The sequence below is a fragment of the Schistosoma haematobium genome, chromosome 1, assembly GCF_000699445.3.
Source record: "Schistosoma haematobium chromosome 1, whole genome shotgun sequence".
NCBI lineage: Eukaryota > Metazoa > Platyhelminthes > Trematoda > Strigeidida > Schistosomatidae > Schistosoma > Schistosoma haematobium.
Window position 1 is genome coordinate 56,281,712 of NC_067196.1, and position 22,602 is coordinate 56,304,313.

Consider the following 22,602-nt stretch of genomic DNA (forward strand, 5'->3'; position numbering starts at 1 on the left):
ATCGATTATTATTATTATTATAATTCAATTCATTCTAATTGGAACCAGAATATCGATTAGATCAAAACAGAATTTCGAATAAATAATGCACGAGACGAAAGTACAACAATCACATGTAAAATACAGTTAGCGTACAGACAATGCGCACATACGTACATCTCACCCCCATATATATATATATATATATATATATATATATATATATATATATATATATATATATATATATATATAGAGAGAGAGAGAGAGAGAGAGAAAAAAGCAAACAGACATCATGTAAACAAATTTTTGATACTTTACGCAATATATCATGAATGGATTGTAATTTGTAAATATCTTAAAACCGTAACGCAAATATATACATATCAGAGTATCTAATTTCGAAATTCAACGTATTCCAATTCACGGAATAAAAATAAATAAAACCTTTCTTTTCTCTTTACTAAATCAATATTAAGATTCGTTTGCTAAATAAATGATGTTTTGTGCAAGACAATGTACACACAGTTCTCTCTCTCCATATATATATATATATATATATATATATATATATATATTGGTCAGAAATCCGACTATAACAAATTAATTAGGATGATCAGAAAATATTGATTGGTGATAAATTAAAAAAAGAGACTGAATTAAAATGAGATTAATATTGAACTAATGAATTATTCCAATATTAATTAGAAACCATTTAGTAGTTAGTTTGGAAAAAATTTTTAGTTAATATATTCATATCGATAGAGTTCAATTTTAAAAGTTAATTGTAGAATGTAAATCGTTTATTACAAGATTATAAAATATAAATAAAACAAAATAGAGATAAATATTTTGACAAAAGAAAATGTTTGCTAACAACCATATTATACAGTCGATTATTCAACACTTGAATTATTGAGTTAATCTAAGTTAAACCATCATTGAAAATCTGGAAACACTGGACAACCGTTTCGTTCTAGTATAGGACTCCTCAGTAGTGAGCATCACCATACTGACAAAAATATTAAGTAAGCAATGTATGATATTATTTAAATAGTAATAAGAATACAAAAAGCTTATTGGAGTTATATTATGAAAGGTATATTTGAGAATACTTATAATGAACTCTACAAGATATTATAATTAACTGAAAATGCCTATAATGTAGTTGTGTTATTCAGTGATGTGAATTTAAATACAAGATTCGAAATAAATGTTAATGTTAAGTTCTACATAAATGATGTAGAATTCTATTTTATTTAGATGATATCTTCAAATGAAAAGTATCTTTGAGGAAAACTTATAAGCCTTTAAACTGTATGTAATAGTAATTACGCGATAATCGATTAGCACTAACAACACACATTTATTTCATTTCCTTATTATATGATTGATTTAGTTTATCATTTATGGGATCTTTAAATAGTTCATGATCTTTCCAACGTTATTTTATTGTTATTAAGTTGATGATACTAATTAGGTAACTTTGTGCATATATACACGTTTATATTGGAGATAAACACTAGTGATATGTATTATGAAATAGGTTGATCTTACACTAAATTTAAGTTATACAAACCAGAAACAGGTTACATTCTCTTTTCTGTAGGTACAGAACTGTTGAACACAGTGTAATGTATAAATATAGTAATAATAAAAATAATAATAACGAAATCGGAGCACACAATAAATGAGTTCAATTTACTTTATTTATTATTTCTAAGAAAAAAAAGACATAGGGAATGGATGAATCTATGAAAACACTATATAGGAAAGAAATAGTATAGAAGAGTGAAATACTTCATATATGGTACTGACCAAATGAATTTCAATGAATAGCAAAATGTTACTAACTATGTCCGCTAAAATTAATGAAAGATTCAAAGGCTATGATAAGTCATATTAATCGAATACATGATTGTATACTTGCTTTTAGGTCATAATTTTCTACGTGTATGTAATATAGAAATCCTACCCTATTGTCACATCAAAGTTAGTGGGTCACGATTTGAACATACAACTTACTGTTCCAGTGCCTCCTCATTATATTAAAAGTTGCTTCATCCATGACCAACTAATTGTTACTGAACAAAATCACATGACACTGATTATTATCCAGAGACCAACAAGTGCACAGATGTTTCACAATACACAAGTAACACTCTAAGAGTATTATTAATCAATAAGGTAGAACAAATTCACGTCATTCATATATAAACATTTGTTCAACTCTTAACTCAATCATATATATATATATTAAAAGGGTGAGATGTGGAAAGACAAATGATTGATTGATAAGTATTTCTATAAACGACGTCACCATAGTTTAGTGATAATATATACATATATACCTTAAAAAATCGTTAAGAAAACGTTGAACGCTGTGTTGATATGTGAATAGTTTACAATTGAATACCAAAGGTATATTAAAAATAATATTTAATTTATAAACAAATACAATCTATCTTCAGATAGTACGAAAAAAAAACAAAAATTACTGACAACCTATTCATTATATAGAAGAAAACAATGATGAGTGACGTAAAGAAATGAGTACAGTAGAAAAGTTTCAATGGAATGGCGATTTTAAAATTTAATTAAAAAACAAATAAATAAATATATGTGATTAAAGATTATGATTATGATAAGACAAATGAAATTGTAATGAGAAAAATTAATCCACTAGAGCTGAACTCTAAAACAAACTAATCTAGAATACATATATGTATATCGGGCTTAAATTAAGAGTAAACAAATGGGAAAAACAACAGATTTAAATATTAAACTAGATGTCACTACTGTTGTTATTATTAGTAATATTGACAATCTTGAACACTTTTGTCGTACTCAATGCCATTGTGGTGTATGCTATTGATGTCGATAGATATAAGTAGTATGTATCACCAGTCGAAAGTGTGATGCATGGTGGCAGAAGGTTGATAAGATCGAAGAGAAGAGGACGAGAACAGACGGTGATTAGTATGGAAATAAAAGAACAATAAAGTTTGAGATAATTGATTGACATCTTGCAAATGAAGTATTTACTGTATAGCTCTCAGATCTTACTACGAGATTCTGCAATTATGTACTCGAATACACTTGGTTGTCCCCACTTGTGTTTTCGTTCACTAGACCGTTAGTTGATCAACCCTAGATTTGTTGTCGCGACTGTTGTGTGAAGTGAAGGAATTAGAAGCAGACATTTTTCTTCTTAAACTTGCAACTGTAAAGTATAGAGATATTTAACAACGTTTACTACTGATGCTTATAATTGTTATACAGTTATATATATTCTTCCGTAACGATGTTGTATTCCATTGCACAAGAACGGTTTGCATAGTAAAATTATTGTTGTTATCACTATTCTTGATCGTTTATGTTTCAGTGAAAGCTGAATATCACCAATTATTCTACGGCTCAATATTCTTCATGTAACCGCAGCAAATGGCAAGATGATTTCACAATAGCTAATTATTTTATTTCAAACAATGTGAACGATGTAAAATTAGAGTACTTTTTATAAGAGTTGCATTTGTGATTGTATTTACCGATTAATTATTGTAATCTCAGGAAATCAACAATTGGTTTGCACTAATTGTTTAATTGATCCATAACGTAAATCTAACTTATGTATGAGGTAAAAGATTTCTATAATCCGCTTTGGTGTAAGAGCAACTAATACTTGGGCGGTCGAACTGATTAAGCAGATAGATGAAATGGGTTTTGAATCTGCCGCCAAGTGATTAAAAGAAACACCGGAACTGTAGCCACTAAACTATCAATAATTTACCTTCACTTGAGATAATTAACCATTGTTGTAATACAAATAATTTCAATACGATTATTAATAGATAGAAAAACCATGAATACGATATAACCCATAGCATATACTGAAAGGAAAGTATAAGGAGTTGAAAGATGTTACAACACATTCAGTTGCAAATTAGATTATAGTTTAAAGTATGGACAGCGAAACTCACATCACTTTCACCTTCATCGTCGAAATTCCTACCCATAACACGACCAAGAGGTGGTGTACTACTAGAAAACTAAAATCACAAAAAATAATAAAATAAAATAATAAAGAATAAAATACACACTTGTTCACATTGAATAGAAACTATCTAAGCTCATTACAAACTGTACTGTATATTGTTTAGCCTTGAAAGATGGCTACTGAGATTATTTTACAGACAAAATCTTTGTGTTTGTCAGTTTTTTGACCAAATAAATCTTCCGATTCCCTATGAAAATTCAAATGAGATCACTGACACAGTATTTTATCATTAAATTCGATACGAAACACATTGTAGAGAGAGAATCCCCGGTTAATGGCGCATCAGTGAATAAGATAATCAATAAAAAACGATTGGAAAATTTAATGAGAAAACATCAAAATGTTCTGATTTATCCATAAAAGTTTATCTAAGAAATTATACGAATGTTACTATGATACAAACATTTACTGTCCTACAATTTGTTCATTTGACTCTCCAGCTATGTTAGTGCCATAATTTACACTTCTAATGCTAAGTTTTATCATGTTATTCTTTGTTTGCTTTAATTAGTTACATAATTCACTGAATGCCATAGTGGCGGAAACATTGTCACTGGTGCTAAAGTCTATACTACACAAATAATAATCACGTTAGTGTTAGGGTTTCTAGTTAAGCACAAAATGTCACTTCAAATAGAAACCACAAATTTCCAAACTGACCAATGTATCAAAGAGAAGTATTCATTTACCTTTAACTAAAACTTGTTTGCTACGCTTATTTTTGTCATAGTTAAGGTGTTCAAGAATCGAAACTAATCCATATTGTCATCAGTATTGGTAGTTTTCAAAACTCACCAGACTTAACTAATTTCAACTGATCAATCAATACCTGAGGTTTTATCTTCTCATATTGACAATATAAATTAAAATATGCACAATAGTTTGTTGTACTATTTTTTTCTTTTTTTGTAAACATTCAAGGTTGTATTGGTATTCAGGGTATATATATATATGAAAAAAATGCAAAACTCATGTAGGTCAAAAGCATCTCATAGAGCTTGCTATATGTAGTTTATCGATTAGAAATAAATTTATACACCTATGAAGTAAGCAAGTGCACAACCATTCAACCTTGCACACAAGCACAAATACAGATAGTAAACCTACTTCTGGATGAAATGTGTTAATTGCAAACAGAATAGTTGAAGGTTTGGAGAGAGACAATGATAATAGTCAAGTAACTCTAAAATATCAAATTGAGTTTTAAACTTACATGTGTGTTTGTGTGATATAAAAAGTTTTATTTACGGAAATAAAGGATTCACAGAGGATTTGAATATCAAAGGTTTCTAATTTATTGAATAAAAAGATCAAGTTTAGCGCAATATGTAAACAGACAATTTTATTTAATTTCAGAGTTATGATATGGTGGTTAGGGTGTATGATTTTCATTTAAAAAGTCGCAAGCTCGAAACCAAGTATGTGAACATATGCCTGATCATTTGTCTAATTTAATTCTCAAACTAATAATTACTAATACTAACCAGCATTAAATCAAACAATATATATTTGACAATTTAATATCTTTTGGTAGGGAAATGTATTAGGATATTTGTATAACACAAAGTATTTCTTTGAAAAACTAGTCTTTTTTCTTATTAATTAAATTGCAATGGAATACCAGAGGAATGTTAATAATTTTCTTAGCCCTCTTCCCGATATATCAGCATACAAAGTATTTGTTATGATTGTCTAAAGATCCCCATCATATTAAAAGACTAATATTTGAACGAACAATATCCTTTTCGAAAAGTTCTCTTCAGGTCTTACAATTACATATCCAAATTAATAATCCGAAAAATGGCCAGGTTAAGGGCAAAGTGAGTCGTTTAAAGTTAAAGCATATTAATTTAGGACTATCAAAAAAGTAGAATAAAATTGTTAATGTTGATATGACTCAATGGGATGTTAACTTGAATTAGCTTATATATTAAATGAGAATTTCAAGATCCATGATCAGAATAAATATGGGTCAGATAGGGTGAGAGAAATAATAGTGTAATTACAATTTGATCAAATGTTTAATGAAAGACTATATTGTATAAAAAATTAATAAGACATAATAAGGTGGGATGAATGAGAAGTAAATAAATCATGTATTGAGGAGACTAATAAGGATGTTTAACCAATAGTAATAACAATAATAATACAAAAATTTGTGAATAAAGATAACAGAGACAATTACATTTGACTACGAAAGGTCGTATATTTACAATTGAGCGTAACTTAATGATGAAAACTAGTCGAAATCCCCATGATAGTAACATTTAAACAGTAAAATGGGTCTTAATAATGCTGAAAGTATGTTTTGTTGAAAGATTCAAAATGGTAAAATTTAAAGCTTCTAAATGATTACTAGCAATTATAACAACATGGTAAACCTTAATTTTTACTAGCTATGATTTGACTGCTTAAGTGATAACTTAAGACAAATTAATATACTCAATATTTATGGCAAATGAAATCCAGCATCTTTACAGCTTAGGAAAATTAAGCTGTACAAATGATATAACAAATATTCTCTGTCCATCTATTGGTATACAAAAGTAAGCAAGAAGCAATTTTCAAAGACGATTTGGTTAAAAAAGCGATTATCAATATTAAATTATTACACAAAAATCCTGCGAACATAATAGAGTTTTAATAAAAACGAAGTAGTGAAATTGTCTGCAACGTTTTAAATGTTCAATAAGCGAGTTTGGATGCATCACTTTCGGTCACTTTTCCATCTACTTAGTACGTCAATCCTGCATAATAGTGTGATTTACATCAAACATTTAATTTTAAGTGATAAATTTCACTACATTTCTGTTTCTAATCCTGCATTTAGGGGTGCGCTACACTGACGTATTCATAACACAATTGCAGATAGCTCCAGAAACTGAATGAAACCAATTAGTTAAAAATACACTCAAATATGCAGCACTCACCAATCAAATGAAAGGAAAAATTGATCTAAAGTGCTATATGTAGCACATTTATTGAATAGTGAAAACAGTGCTGATAATTTCAGATAAGTAAAAGACACTGATTATGGACGGAATGTATTTTTTAATATCTCACAGAAAAATAGACATTTTCATGAACATTTAAACAAACGAACAAACATTAAATATAAATTATTCTCTTGTATGTTGGTGACTTACGCGAAACAACAGGTGTGATTTATCTAACCGAGGATTTTGTTATTTTTTTAAGACTATTTATCCTTACTGTTTCTAGATCAGTTCAATTCATCTATTATTTATGCAGTTATAAAACAAAATCATCATGTTAAGTTCAGTTAACTTTTGACTGTCTAATATTGATTTCCACTGTGTCCAAAGAAAGATATGTATGTGCATCACTAGTTTTCGTACAAATGATTAAGTAAAGGGTATAATTCTTACTACTATGACAGCTAGTCATACGCAACGTAGAACCTGGCATATGTGTACACAGATTTGAATTTCCATAACCCATTAGTATACCTAAACGAAATTTTCAGGGCAAATTCCAGAGCAATAGAAGTAGTAACGGTATTAATTATAACGGAAAATATTAAGCATCGGAGAAAAGTTTTACTGGGAAGAAACTTCACTAATTTTATTTATTAGTGAAAGAGAAACATCATAGTTGAATCATACAGTAAATGGTGTACAGTTCAGAAGTGTTATAATACATAATCATCAGTCGGATTCATTCAAATAATAAAGTGTTTTGTCTAGATTAAGTTCAAGTATCTTCTTGTACGAATGCCGAAAACTCATCTAACCAAGGCTTTCTTAGACTAAATTATCTATGGTCACAATACAGTAGTGTATACACTATTCAATTATGCACATTACAACAATAATAGTTTTCTTAAGATAAGTTATCCAACAAAATTTCAGGAACATTTTGTGTCCCGATATCTGACTCTAATTTGATCGTAGGATGATTGCTATCGAAATATACATATCGTCAATCCTCGTATTTATATTTATAGTCAAATCGAATCGAGGCAAGGCAAAGGCTAAGTGAGGCAAAGCAAGGCAAGGTGAAGAGAATAATTAACAAGGTCAAAATGGAACTCAAGAAGAGTGAATAAGTTGGTCTGTCCAGAAGCTAGAATAAGCTATATAAGCTTGACATACAAACTCTTTAGAAAAAATCATAAAAACGAGTTTTTATTAGAAAACTAGTGATATTGATGAATAAAAAGAAACTTGAAGCAACTAGTCACTTTGACAAATTTCGATAGTGTAATAAGAAGATAAAGGTTATCAGAACTATGTGATATATTAGCGTAATACACTTCGAACAATCTGATCACATACAAACTTGTTAAGGACATTTGCATATAAAAATAAAAGGTCAACTAGACTAGAAATGGAGGGTAAGAGGAGACAAGGATAACAAAGAAAATAATGTGAAAACAATTTGAAACCTCATCACTCTGGATAATAAGCTAATAATATCAGGTGACAACAAACTGATTTTGAATACACAAACGGGGTTTGAATTTTCGTATGGCTAAGGCTTCAGTAAGCCTTACTATACGCCCTTTTACACTTTTGTATAACACCACAAAAGCCGTGTTAAGATCAATCTTATGACCTGTTTCAGCTATGTCTTTGGCAATAGAGGATGATGAATATTTATCCTCAACTCTTATTGGATCATTAGATTCTATTTGTTTCTGCAATGAAAAGAAACGAATTATACTAATATGCAAATATCCTATTTAAATTAAAATAAATACAGAAGCATTATTGCATTTTTGATAAAAGTCAATGCAATAAAACAAGATGCTACTTGATAAACATGAACTGAATGACGACGATGATGATGAAATATTACAAGGAAATGTACTTTGAATTACATGTTGATTTGTTTCAAAAAGGGACAGAAATAAAGGAAAAGATAGGAAGAACTGGTAAAGAAAACAGAAAAGTATGATTAGTATTTTGATTACATTTTTATGAAAAAAACCCATATAATAAATAATAAATGTGAACAGAATACACGTAGGTAATATGTAGAATATGTAGTGAAACAAACAAGGATTCTTTTGGCGTCATATTGGCTGTTTCATTAGGTTAAAATGAAACTGAAACTTATTAAATAGATACTTAAGAAAAAAACCAGAATATTAATTAGAAATAGAAGTAATAAGTAGCACAATTAGCGATACAAAATAAGACATCTTTAGTAATAATAATAATAATAATAATAACAATAATAATAATAATAATAATAATAATAATACTCCAAATTGAAAGTGATTTATGCTAATAAAGAAAATTTTATTTATGACAAAGTTAACAATAATCTTGGTGACTACATCGTAATTTAATTGCCCAATTCGTTTATCTAATGATTTAAAATAAGTTCCATTTCTTTATAGTCAATGAATATTTGCTAATATAACTTTCTACTATGTCAGTTCACAAAGGTATTTTTATAAAACAACAAATTTATTCAACAGGATGGTACAATGATAATACTAGTAATGGTAATCATTTCGTTGGAATAGTAAATCATATTAGAAGTGATCTAATAAAGTTGAATGGGAAAATTGATAGTTAGTCATTCAGTTATCAGTAACACAACCTGGGCACAAATAGGCAATCAGTCCACGTCCCCATACCACATCAACATAAGTAGATGAAATTATCAAAAAATATCCAACATAGTAGTATTAATGATAGTAAAAGAAAATAGTCATAGAAAATACGATTTGAAAAGAACGAATTCATAGAATACAAAGTATAAAATAGTTTTGAAACTCAAGATTTAACTATAGAGATGAAAAGTGTGTGCATTTGTATCACTACACAAATTCAGAAGACCGTTATCCAACTTCTCCAAACATTGTTCATGGTAATCGCATCGACTCCAAGAAGCTACGAACTAAATATTGCACTAGATAATCCTATACACATTTAAAGCTTAGTAGGTTAAGCACTTGTTCCCTTAGACCAGTAAGTGATTGATTTAAACCGCTTCATGTGACTTCACTTCAGCCAGGCAGATAATATAATCACTAAACTTGGTAATTTCGTTGACAAAAATAACCAAACCACTTATTCAACTGGTGGATGATGAAGACTTACATGAATTGAACATAATCCATCATTCATTAATTCAAAAATACCATAGAAAATATATAATGATGTAAGCTAAGATTTATTAAAATGAGTCCATGATTGGTTTCCCAAGGAATATCAGACTAAATACACAATTTTCACCTAGGTATAGTAAAACTGAAGATTGATAGATAATACTCACACAATTCTGACATTTCAATCAGATAGAACTAACTTAAATGCATATATTTATAACCTATTATACAGTTTCCAAGCATTTATCAAAACGGACAGTAAATTAGTTGTTTACTTTACATTCATTTGGCCATTGGAACATTTAATTTAATCATTTATAAAAGATCTTAAATTTTATAATAAAATATGTAGTCAATAGATTGAAGAATGTAAATGTCACAAGACAAAAAAAGCACGAGTTCATAATTTAAAACAGCCAATTGGCAGTTACTTTACATTTTTATATAGTGGATGCACAAGGACAGATATTGTATGACGCCTGAATAAACTACATAAATGTCAAATTTTTCAACATACAGTAGGTGAGATTGAAATTTTCAGACTATTTGTTAAATGACTGACACTCGACACAACCAGTAATAATGAAAATGGTATAACTGTAGTTAACATATTCATTAAAATATTTGCCTTTAGGTATTTTTCTTAAGAATTTGTAAATAGTTATTGAAAAGAGAATGGATAACAGTAGATGTTGTAACATTTTTAAAAAATACTGTTAAAAACAATATCAATGACAATCCAACTCAGTAGCCAAGTGCATGTTTATGTGTGGGCTAGTATATACCATATTTGCCTGCTGAAATAAAGTGGGTGGAATAAAGTCCGAACCTGAAACTCAATAGTTGAAAGTCGAGTTCGTTATTTATTAAGTCATCACTACAAACAATTATTATTTTCGTTTCTTACATTAAAAAAAAAAGAAACTACAACACAAAAGCTAAAAATAGTGTTTTTTGAACAGTCGAACTAATCTCCTGAATTGACTTCCTGGATGATGTGAATCCCAGGTGACAAACATCAAAATCAATTAATATGGAATGAATGTATTCACTCGTCATCATGTTTCTATTCTTTAAAACCTTCTTTGAAACCTTAAACATTTGATTACTTTTCATGTCTCTGTCTTTATCCAAGCTACGGACTAGGCTTCTAATTTTGATTTCATCACATTTCCGTGTGCCGACGACTTGAAATGATAGATTCACTGTAAGAATCCATGTCTGTTCGTATATTTTATTAGTTTCGCATTCTTCGAATCAGTCACTATCATCTGCACTAAACGTACAAAAAACGTCCTTGATTGTCTTGTTCAACGATGATAAACGCTAAAGTAATAGTATTGTAGTGAACGAGAACCAATTTATTATTCAATGTAAAATTACAAAGTGCCTTCGTAAAATATGAAAACCATGCATTAAATACATTATTTTCACAACTTCCTTCAGTTGTCTTTTACATGCTTGATGATTCGTTAAATTCCGTTGTTATAACAATCGCAATTACAATAGCATGCACAACAGTACAAAGCTATCGTCTTAAATAGTAGATTAGTCTGTTTAGGAAAGAGAGAGGTGAAGAGAGAGAAGATGCAGAGTACACCATCCCATTACACATATTCATATATCAGGTTTATTTATCTATCAAACGAAAGTGCTTTCACAATAATTAATGAATCATACGTTTGAGAAAAACAATTTATAGAGTTTCTAGTGTCATTCAGAAACTATGGCTGATGGTACTTAAAAACATTGTTGGGACAATTTCTTACGATATTAAATAACAAATGAACCTTTTCGAAATCTCCTACGTTAAAAATGAATGAAACATGTCAGAGGTTGTAAGTTGACAATTCACGATGATGGACAATAAAATCGACACATCAATCAATCAATAGCGTTAAGGAAAAAACGCAAAAATCGTACGTTTATAGGACGTACCGTTGACTGATCCTTGAGATTACCGGTAGTTTTCTTATTTGATGTACCATTAGATTTATAATGACCAGGGAAAGACATTCGAGATAACGACTTAGAACTACAACTGCTAGTACTACCACTCCCATTACTGTTATTCTTATTATTCGCAGATGTAGTATCACGAGATGATCCATCCATAGAACTATCTTCCTCCCTCAGACATTCTGGATGATTTACGTCCTAAAAAATGGTGAAAAAAACAATAGGAGATCAATTTATGTTTTCTTAAGAGTCATAGTAATCTATGTTGCAAGATCTTGATTGAATTCATCCGGTTATTTTGGTGAGGATTGATTTCCAGTAACAGACAACTAAACTGAATCAATTACATACGGTTGCTAAGATTTAACTCTGCCTGGAGCCCTTATAGAGTTACTGCTGGTCCCAGGCCCGGAAAAGAGAGCAGAGTTGGGCTGAATAAACTTTCTCCTAAGAGTAGAAGGGTCTTTCATATAGAGGAGTAACGGCACCTCATTATGAAGGCCGGGTTTCTTCGGAAGCCACAAGGCCGACGGTCCTTCTAACAATCAGAACAATAAACGTAAGCACACGGAATGTCTAGACAACGATCGGAAGGATCATTCAAATAGCAGCAGAAATGAGAATATAAAACCTGGCTCCGCTCAGAATAAGCCGAACTCATTGGAGACAAGCTGGACAAAAAAAGAATAGCTTAGGAAAAGGTTTTATTATATTCTGGTCACGAAGAAAAAATTCCCCACATACACAAGGAGTTCCATTGATGCCCTACAAAGATGAATGATAAGCGCTTATGGGATGCGAAAACTACGGATTCGAGATCATCAAAACATTCTTCAAAACAAAGAAGGAATGGATTGTAATGAATGTCATACACTGCTACGCTTTTGATAAAAATAGAAGAGGTGCTAGGAAACAGTTTTATGAGAAGCTGCAGTCCGTCCTAGAAATTGCACCAAAAAGAGACCTGACCATCTAGATAAAAGAAATAAAAACACTAAGGTCAGGATGGACAACACCATGGGGCAATATGAACTGAGAGAAAGGCATGGAGTTGGTGAGAAATTGACAGATCCATGTGTTTTTAACAACATAGTTATAGGTGGTAGCATTAATTCTCACAGACGCAAACAAAGATACATGGGTTTCGCTAGATCACACCACAGAAAACCAGATTAACCACATCTGTATGAAGAAAAACTTCAGAAGGTCCATTGAAGATGTAAGAACAAAGAGAGGGAATGATGTAGCTACAGATCACCATCTGGTGGTGACCAAGTTAAAAGTGAAGCCAATGAGGCTTTAGACAATTTGAAAAGTTGGGAGGAAGAATAGGTGTCAACAGACTGGAAAGAGAGACATCTCATCGAAATACCGAATGGAGATCGAAATTAGTATGAGAAATACAGGTATCACACTACTATCAGTATCAGATAAGATCTCAACAGAATGTTATTTAACCGAATGTAATCTAGACATCTAGCTTCGAGATCAACAAGCTGCATTTAGTAAGGATAAATCAAGCGCTAATCAAATGGTGACACCAAGGATCATTGTTGAGCAATCAATAGAATGGAACTTACTAATATACATCAACTAACTTGATCATAGGGAAGCATCTAACAGTACCAAAGAAAACCTTGTGGAATCTTCTTAGACACTACAAAGTACCTGGGAGGATCATCAGCACTATATAGGAAATTATATAGTGGGCTACAATGCGAAGTCCTGCTCAGAAACAGGCCACAGATGTTTTCTGAGTGGAAACCACTGCAAGAAAGGCTGCTTACTCACTACTTTTCTTTTCATGGTTGACTACATTACGAAGACCATATCACTGGAAAATCCCGACTATGGTGGAAATTTTGAACGCAAACGGATGACTTGGACTATATTTTATCCCACACATAGTAACAAATATAGATAAAGGCCCCCAAGTGCCCTGGAACGGTCAAGAGTGGGGAGTCAGAGCTCCTCGAAATACCATACGTATACAACAACTGTCAGGGAAGTCCTGCTCATCGCCTTCTCGTGGTAGCGATGCTGTTTACGAAATTCAGAGGACGAAAAGCGAATGTCTGGAGCTTTAACTGAGTTGGTGAACACGGAGAGTCTAACTAGGGGAGTTGGAAAACCCTGATTCCAAACCATTGGTACATATGGGCTCCAGGATCCTAAGGAAACAAAAGGCGTATAAACCTTTTGTTGGTTAGCGGCAACTATGGAACTTCATCTCCTAAAGTTTCTCCATCGCCATGTAGATTAGACCTCTATATCAAAGGCTTAGCGAGTGACCTCAAAAGAAAACCACCTGCTTCAGTTTAGACGCTCGGGCATTACACCAGCCCTCAAATAAATCGAATGACAGTGTGGTGCATGTACATCTGGTGTCTCCTTGTATCAATTTTTATATGTGTAAATAAATAAGAAAAAAAACAATACAGGTAGAGACTGCCACTTAATATGCATGCCCAACCACCGGCTACCACGAAGCGCAATACTGACTAGCGTTGGAGACGGACGGAAGAACGTTGGGGTCAAACCAAAACATGGCATCAGTCCTTGAAGTCACTAACGTCTGGTCTAAGACATGTTGGTAGATGCAGACTACTTGGTTGGAATCTCCGCGACTATCGTAACTAGTGGTTGTGGAGACTGGGTGCTATGGTTCAGAATCGATCACAATGGCGTAGGTGTATACACTGTTTGTGTTAATGAGGTATGACAATTTAAACCGTTGCATATGTGCCTGGTCCTACGTTGTAGACGATTGAATGACTAAGTGGTTGGCGGATTCTGGTTGGTGGCCTGCGCTCCACCAGGAATAACAGGCGTAAGTAAGTAGCCAAGTAACTAACAAGCAATGTAACCAAGATAATTACACTGATTTATACAACGGTCGCATAGGTAGTCCATTTTGTATAAATGTTTCTTAGAGACCTGCGATTGGCAGCATGTGCCCCAAGATGGGAAACAGGCTTAAGTGAAGTGAAGTGGGTGGGACGAATTGTTAGAGGAAAAATTTAGCAATGGCACGTGCCATAAAATCAGAACATCTATCAACATCAAATATGGAGACGTGGTAGACATTAAACTCAGACACAAATTAGTAGGATATCAATACCTTAAAAGCAAAAAGTAAAGGTCAGTGAATGGCCAAGCAATCGATTTCAAGAATCAAACGACCAATAAATTAGTTTTTATTGTTGATACGATGAAAATATTGTATAAAAAGGTTGTATAAAACTCACTGTCATAATAATTATCGTCGTTTTGAAATGTGGCACTAATCAACAAAGGAAATTCACATTTATATCAAATTCTTACTAAAACTGAAGGTTTACTCCATATATATATATATATATATATATATATATATATATATATATATATATATATCAATCTGACGATATATTGTATTTAATTACATTTATAAAATTACCCATTAACATGAACTAGAATGAGGTAGATATTCAAATCATACAAATAACTATTTAAATTATATTGAAGTGAACCAGTTAATTTAGAAGAAAAAGGTAAAACGTTTACCTTGACTGAGCCCCTTTTGAAGAGGCCAAACATATCAGGTCCTGAACTAACAGGTCTTTCTTTACTGGTATGATCACTGGGACCAATACTAGAACGAGGTCGAACCATCCTGGATGTGGGAGGTAAGCTAGCTGCATTGGTTGGAGGTGTTTGGGGAGACAAACTGGGGTTAGGTTCTAAGTTAGTCTGAAATAAAATAGGGAAAATTGAAATAAACTTTATGAGTAGTTGCGGCCAGGATAATTCGTTTGCAAACTATTATGATAAAATCATGAAGACTTATTTTCGTTGACCTAAACTTGTATCCAGTTTTAGATATAAAACGTTTGCTGTAAGATATGTAAAAGACATGGGGAGTATAAACTAAATGTATGACGTAACTTAATTTAGTTCCTTTAAAATTAGCAACAGTCGAGGCTTCTCTTCATGACTAAATCTTATTTATATTCACTAAATGCCCAAAGGCATATAAAGTTAAAACCGAACATAATTTTAAATAAAGCAACAACGACAATATTTTCACAATACAAGAAGTTTAAATGGATCGTGTATTTTATTGTGTGATATTATCTTAGTCGTAAAGAACATGGAACTTGGTACAAAAGTGTCCCAGTCTTGTTTAGCATAGCCTACATCAGCACACAAATAGAAAATTGACAAGATAAAAACCGAAGGGAGTGAAATAATAATACCAACAAGTCAAAACTTAAAGCATGGAAAAATTAGTTAGAAATAGAAAATGTTATTAGTTAAGTCGTATTAAGTTAAACCAAAAGTAGACGGTACATTCAACTGTATCAAGATGAGTGGACAGTTTTGGTTATATGTCAACTGAATTTTAGTTATGCTTAAGTTTGATCACTCCTTGACTAGAGAACAACAACTGAATTTCACTTATTACTTTTAAATAAAGTATTTTGCTTAGTACACAAGTGTAAGAAAGTGGTATGTTATTATGTATATATATATATGTCAGAGTCGTAATTTGTCTAATTTTTCCGTAAAAAGTAAAAGATAATGGTGATAGTTAGAAGACAAAAAGAATGAAACTTACTAATTAGATGTAGGTCAGTTCGTTACAATGCAAACCAAGTTATTTGATGATAACGGTAAATAAAAGTTATGTAATCAGACTGAACTAGTCGAAGTCGATTTCAACCAACAACTTAGTTGGAAATAACGGCAACTCATTGACTAGGTACATTTTTTGTTCTTTATTTTTGAGCTGCGTTTTAAGTGAGGTTAGGGATTGTACACGGCTGCCCAAACAAAATGAGATGGAGCGGAGTGTGAACATGAAACCTAGTTATTGAAAGCCAAATCCCTTCATCTCCAAGTCATCGCTTTATTGACCGACAACTTAACACATTACCAACACCTGTCTCTTAGATTGCCCGGTAGTGGTTGGTACGAAAAGAAGAGAAACATATTTCTCCGCTTAGAACTTGCAATTTGAATGAGAAACTGTATGTCAAAATTAACTTCCGTTAATTATTGCTACAAACTCAGCCTGTAGCTCTCTTAGAGTTACTGCCGGTCCCAAGCCCGAGTAAAGGATGAGGTTTGGACATGAAGTGGGCAACCCTATTCTATAGAAAATATCCTTGCTAAAAAACAACCACAAGATTAAATAAATTCAACCATTTAAACTCTGCCCTCCGATTTGAAGAATTACGATGCCATGATGAAAGCCGAGATTCTTCGGGAGTCACGAGGCCAATGTCCCTTCTAACAACCAGAACAACATTTAATATAGGTACATGGGACGTTTGGAGAATATGGGAGACCGGGAAGACCAGTCAAATAGCTACGGAAATCAGGAGACACAACTCGGTGATCCTCGGAATATGTGAAACTCATTGAACCCAAGATGGACAGCAAAGGTTAGATACGAGAAAGATACTGCTGTACTCCGGTCACAAATAAGAAAATACTCCACACAGGCGGAGAGTTGCTCTGATGATGTCTGGAGAGGCACGAAATGCACTTGTAGGATGGAAATCTCATGGATGCATAATCATCAAGGCATCATTCAAAACGAAGAAGGAGGATATCACGATGAATCTTATGCACCCATCAATGATGGCAATGACGACAACAAAAATCAGTTCTACTCGACGCTGCAATCAATCATACAGAAGTGTCCAAGAAAGGATTTCACCATACTGATGGGAAACCTAAACGCAAAATTTGGAATGGACAACAACGGTTATGAAGATATCATGAGACAATATGGACTAGGAGAAAGGAACGAAAATGGTGAGAAATTCGCAAATTTATGTGCATTCAACAAATTGGTTATAGGCGGCACAAACGCATACACAAAGCTACACGGGTCTCACCGGACCACTCCACAGAGAACCAGATAGATCATATTTGCATCAGTAAAAAATTCACAAGGTCAATAGAAGACGTGAGAACCAGGAGAGGAACTGAAATAGCTTCAGATCATCACCTGGTTGTGTCCAAGAGGAAACTGAAGGTAAAGAAACACTTGACGACCGGAGAAACAGTAGTAAAAAGGTCCAATACAGCCTTCCTAAGCTGTAACAGAAAGAAATATCAGACAACAATACGGCACAATGAAGAAACTGACAGGAAAATATTATAAACCAGAGAGACCGTCCAAGGACAAAGAAGGCAAGCCGGTCACTGAGATTCAAGAACAGAGGACCGGATGAATAGAACACCTCGAGGAACGCTTGAATAGACCAGTTCCAATGAATTCACCTGACATCGAAGCAGCACATAAAGAACTTCCCATAGATGTTACTCCACCAACGATCGAAGAAATCAGGCCCGACCGTTGTTGCTACCTTGACGTGGTGGTCGGGCTTGCCTGTCGTGATGAAGCAACCGAGCTATACTGGCTGGAACAACCGTTCCTCAAGGTCCTACCATGTCAGACAGGTCGGTTGAAGAGCGGTAAGACTAAAAGCAACAAACCCAAGGTCCGAAGGCGAAGTCGTACTGCTGACTGTACAGAGGTGTGACAGCAGTAAGGTGTTTCCTTCAGACAACCAGCATGACAGCGATGCTGCCGGTAGAAGATTGTCGCTCATTCTGGAGTACCTGCTTGGACTCTGACCACGCCCTAATACGGGCACGCATCTGCTTGCGCCTCACTGGACGCAAAAAAGCCACAGTAAAAAGACCCATTAGAACCGAACTGAGTAGCGAGGAAACCAAAAGTAGGTTCCAGGAACAACTGAGGTCACGATTAGGTAGTTCTGAAGACGAGGTTGACCCAGAAGTTGCTTGGAATGAAATACAAGCAGCTGTGGAAGCAGCAGTGACAGCTATTAGCGACTTAAACCACAGAGTTTCAAAGAACCAGTGGATTTCTTCAAAGTCTATCATACTGATGGATTCTCGCAAACTCGTCCCATCAGGTTCTGAACATGAGGAAGAGCGACAACAAATCAGATCTAGGTTAAGAAAAAGTCTAAGAAACGACCGTGAGCAGTGGTGGGCAACGAAAGCAAAAGAGATGGAAAAGGCGGCGACTATAGGGAACACAAGACAGCTTTACAGACTAATAAAAGAAACTGGAATTAATAAGTCAAGTGTAAGTGAGATATCGGAAAAAGACGATACACTCATCTGCTCCCAGTCCAGGCGTTTAGAACGATGGGCAGAACATTTCAGAGAACAGTTCAGCTGGCCTTCAGCTACTCTACAACTACCCTCCATTCCCAGACAGTGTGAATGGAACATTGAAGTAGGTCCTCCAACTCTTGCTGAAGTTCAAAAGGCTATAGTTAATCTGAAACGAGGAAGGGCAGCTGGTCCAGATGGATTGGCTCCAGAGGTCTTTAAGGATGGTGGTCCAATTTTAGCGATTAGGTTGACTAATATTTTAGCTAAAATCTGGGAGTTAGACGTTATTCCATCTAACTGGTCACAATCACTCATCGTCCCAATATATAAGAAAGGGTCAAAATCATCCTGTGACAACCACAGAGGGATTAGTTTAACTAATATAATATCTAAAATACTAGCCTCGATAATTATCAGACGCCTAACTAAAACTCGTGAACTGCAAACACGAGAGAACCAAGCTGGCTTTAGACCTGGTCGTGGCTGCATCGACCACATATTCACCATTCGTCAGATTCTAAAACACAGGCATACTTATCGGCGTCCGATAATGGTGGTCTTTCTCGACTTAAAAGCAGCATTTGATTCGGTAGACCGCGAGATTCTGTGGCAGTGTCTGTCATTGAAAATCGTACCTCAGAAGTACATAAACCTTGTAAATGCTCTTTACTCGAACACTACTAGTCGAGTCAGAGCTTATGGCGGACTGTCATCTACTTTTGCAACCTCAAGTGGTGTCCGTCAAGGCTGTCCACTTTCCCCATTTTTGTTTAACTTCATCATAGATCTACTGATGGAAATAACTTTCTCGTCGACTGAGTTCTCGGGTATTGATCTCCTACCAGGAGGTCCACTTATCGACTTAGAATACGCAGATGACATAGTCCTGTTTGGTGAAGACGCTGACAAAATGCAGAGTCTTCTGGTAGCACTGAGCAACAATGCCAGGATGTTTGGAATGCGCTTCTCTCCCTCTAAATGCAAGTTGTTGCTTCAGGACTGATCTGCGTCAACACCTGAATTAAGGATAGGGAGTGAAGTAGTCGAACGCGTTGACAAATTCACTTATGTTGGAAGTCTGATCAGCCCTAATGGGTTGGTATCGGACGAAATCTCAGCACGGATTCGAAAAGCTCGATTGGCTTTTGCCAACTTGCGTCACCTACGGCGAAGGCGAGATATCCGTCTATCAATAAAAGGACGAGTATACTGCGCGGCAGTCCGTTCTGTTTTAATTTACGGCAGCGAAACATGGCCATTAAGAGTAGAAGACACTCGTAAGCTATTAGTATTTGACCACAGATCCCTTAGAAATATTGCTGGCGTCTGCTGGGATCACCGGGTAAGTAATAGTGAGGTTAGACGCAGGGTATTAGCGAATGATGGTAAATCAGTTGATGAGGTTATGAATCTTCCTCGACTGAGATGGTTGGGCCACGTGTTACAAATACCTGAACACCGATTACCACGACCTGCAATGCTATCCGGTATTGGAGATGGTTGGAAGAAAGTTAGGGGCGGCCAAACCAAAACGTGACATCAGTGCATGAAGACATTAACTTCTAGTCTTTGCCATGTCGGTAGATGCAGACTACTTGGTTGGGGTCCGCGTGACTATCGTAACCAATGGTTGGAGATTCTTGGTGACATGGCTCAGAATCGATTACAATGGCGTCGGTGTATACACTCCCTGTCTTCCCTTAAACTAAGAGATTAAAATCGCTTCATACCTTTCTTTCTACGAACCAATTCTTTCTTCTTGTACTATATCTCTATATGCAATCTTTCTCTTACATATTACTACCTTTGACCTAACCACTCCTATGAATCCGGTGTTCATCTTGTTGTGCTGATGCGGTATGGCAACCTGGACCGATGCACATATGTGCCTGGTCCTACGTTGTAGCTGACTGACTGACTGACTGAAGAAATCAGGATGACCATCAAATAAATCATCAATATCATCCGAAATTCATACGACAGACTACAAAGCGAAGTCGTTCATGGAGGACAGCTAACAGATGCATTCCAAGTGAGGACCGGAGTCAGACAAGGCTGATTACTCCCCCCTTCCTCTTTCTTCTGGTGATCGACTGGATTATGAAGACCTCGACATCGGAGGGAAAGCATGGAATACAATGGACGGCTCGGATTCAATTAGATTTGGACTTTACAGATGACCTGGCCCTTCTATCTCGTACACGCGAACAAATGCAGACAACCAGTGAATCAGAAGCCCCTGTATCAGTAGGCATCAACATACACAAAAGTAAAAGCAAGATCCTCAAATACAACACGGAGAACACCAATCCAATCACACATGATGGAGACTCTGCAACACAGAAAAATTCACGTACCTGGTCAGCGTCATTGATTAACGTAGAGGATCAGATGCAAACGTAAAGGTGAGGTAAGGACAGCATTCTTACAGTTGAAGAACATATAGGACTCAAAACAACTGTCAACTAATATCAAAGTCAGAATCTTCAGTACGAACGTCGAAACAGTCCTACTTTACGGAGCTAAAACTTAGAGAACTACCACAACCATCATCAAAAAAGTGCAAATATTTCCAAACAATTGTCTACACAAGATACTCCATGTCTGTTGACTGGATACCGACAGTAAACCAGCTTGCAGATGAAGAGGAAATTAGGAAAAGACGTTGGAAGTGGATAGGACATACATTGAGGAAATAATCAAACTGCATCACGAGTTAAGCGCTAACCTGGGATTCTGAAGGAAAACGAAAATGAGGAAGTACGAAGAACACACTACGTCAGGAATTAGACGCAGATATGAAAAGGATCAATAGCAACTGGAAAGGGTTACCCAAGACAGGGTTGGATATTGAGTGCTGATGGTCGGCCTATGCTCCTCCACGAGGGGGAACAGGAGTAAGTAACTACTGCTACAAATAACCTTCTGCCTCATAAATCGAGATTGTAATTGTAGTATAACTGATGAAAAACGCCTTACAATGACCAGACAGTAACAGAGAAAAAAGAAAATATCATTTTGGTGCCTTGAGTTATTAGGGTGTTAGCGATCAATTATGAACAACTTTGATTGAAAAACTGATGAATCTCGTCATGGTACGCATATAACTTATTCCTGTTTGACGAAGATGTTGATTAAATAATTTTCTGAAACCCTTGAGTAACGTAAAAGAGAATGTTTGGGATTTGTCTATAAGTGAAGTGTGTAAGACTACTTTAGGACTGGTCTACATCAACGCCTAAAATGACGACAAGAAGTGAAGCAGCTGAGCACGTTTACCAACTCTCTTATCCTGAAAGAAGGATACACATCTGATGGCGTAGCAGACTGCTATGTAAATCTGTGGTTATGAACCATGGTCAATGAAAGCAGATGA

The 22,602-nt window shown here is 34.4% G+C and overlaps 1 protein-coding gene across 1 annotated transcript in view; it reads right to left on the minus strand.

The window, feature by feature from the left end:
- Positions 1-22,602, minus strand: part of MS3_00001669 (uncharacterized protein) — a 153,542-nt gene that overhangs the window by 19,981 nt on the left and 110,959 nt on the right. The window contains exons 8-10 of the mRNA XM_051209139.1: positions 15,627-15,812; positions 12,060-12,278; positions 3,960-4,028 (exon numbers count right to left, since the gene is read on the minus strand). The gene's annotated coding sequence lies outside the window, so the exon portion shown is untranslated. The remainder of the gene's footprint in view (positions 1-3,959; positions 4,029-12,059; positions 12,279-15,626; positions 15,813-22,602) is intronic.